At 57.7% G+C, this 1,401-nt stretch overlaps 1 non-coding gene across 1 annotated transcript; it reads right to left on the reverse strand.

Annotated features, from left to right (window-relative positions):
- Window positions 1-341: 341 nt before the first annotated feature.
- Window positions 342-413, reverse strand: TRNAE-UUC (transfer RNA glutamic acid (anticodon UUC)). Its single transcript has one exon. It is a non-coding gene; the product is annotated as a tRNA-Glu (tRNA).
- Window positions 414-1,401: the final 988 nt, after the last annotated feature.

The raw sequence follows: 1,401 nt of genomic DNA on the forward strand, positions 1-1,401 counted from the left end.
TCCCTATTCACGGTACAAAGAGAAATTACGCAGGAAAACCAACTGAAAGATCTATCTTAGCATGGGACCGGCTGACTCCCTGCTCCTCAGATTTAAAGACTTGTTTCAAAAGCACACTCAGCACTCTTTCGAGTTACTTCCTTTCCGTGTGCTCCTGCCGGTCGACCAGCTTCGAGTGGGCTGTACGACCATTCACTCTAGGGTAGACCCCGATTCTCTTCAGCTTCAATTTCCGCTGGGTGCTCTGAAATGGGGTTATAGCTCTTTCTAAAAACACCAGCATTTCCCTAGTTTAGGGGTCTTTGAATTATTTTCGTTTTCTGTTCAAAAAGGTGGTGGCGTTCCCACACCGGGAGTCGAACCCGGGCCGCCTGGGTGAAAACCAGGAATCCTAACCGCTAGACCATGTGGGAGACGACGAGCATCGCTTCAAACCTAGACAAATTGAGTCGTCAGTTTCAGCTTCCTCCCGCCCCGCCCCTTCCGACCTCCGCGGGCTGACCAGCTTCTGCGCATGCGGAGCTGCTTTACGGCCGGCGCCTCAGCCTTCCGCGTCCGAGGACGCGGCGCTGGAATCTCTTCTGTGCACGTTCGCGTCTTTTATGATCTCATCCGGTCTCCTGATTCTAGACCCCGCGTCTACGCCTGTGTAGATTCTAGATTGATGAGTCATTATTCATAATTTCTCAGGAGAAGCCGGCAGAGTACCAGAGGGCTGACACTGCTTTGGGTGAAGACGTAAAATCGCTTCCCCAGAGGCCGGCGTGTGCTGGACGCCGGGGCCCCTGCGAGGCAGCCGCCCGGAGCGCCGCGGACGCGCCTCGGTGCCGCCCGCCCTCTGGCCCCGCTCGCCGAGCTCCGGGCAGACCCGCGCGCCCGGGGAAGCGCCGGAGCTGCGTCCCCTGGCCCGCCGAGCCCGAGTGTCCCCGGCACCCAGGGGTCTGCCCTTCTCCCCTCCGCGCCGTGCAGGGCCGCACGCAGGCCGCATCCCGTCCCAGAAATTTCCCCTTTCAAGATAACAGGACACGGGGCTGCCTGGAACATTCCAGCTTCTGTTGACCCAATGGCAAAAAAGCACTATTTGTGCCGTTGAAAGTGGGAGATGGTGGCTTGTGAACGTAGTTTTTAAAACCGGAGAAAGTCCCTCGTTGCAAGCAGGCATGAAGGATGGAGGGTCCCCGCGGTTTCCCTGCCCGGTCTCGGCAGCATCTCGCCGGGGCCAGTTTTTCTTCATCAGCCTCGGGATGAGGAAGCCCGTGTGGGAGAGCTGCGGTCCTGGTGTTCTCGAGGCGGCTTCAACTACCCAGAAGTTGTTTGCACGAGCGCCAGACACTTTTGGAGCCCAATTTAAAGCTGGTTCTGGTTCTCATTTACTTCCTCCTCATCCCCCACCTGCCAAAG

The sequence above is a fragment of the Ovis canadensis genome, chromosome 10 (assembly GCF_042477335.2).
Source record: "Ovis canadensis isolate MfBH-ARS-UI-01 breed Bighorn chromosome 10, ARS-UI_OviCan_v2, whole genome shotgun sequence".
Classification (NCBI taxonomy): domain Eukaryota; kingdom Metazoa; phylum Chordata; class Mammalia; order Artiodactyla; family Bovidae; genus Ovis; species Ovis canadensis.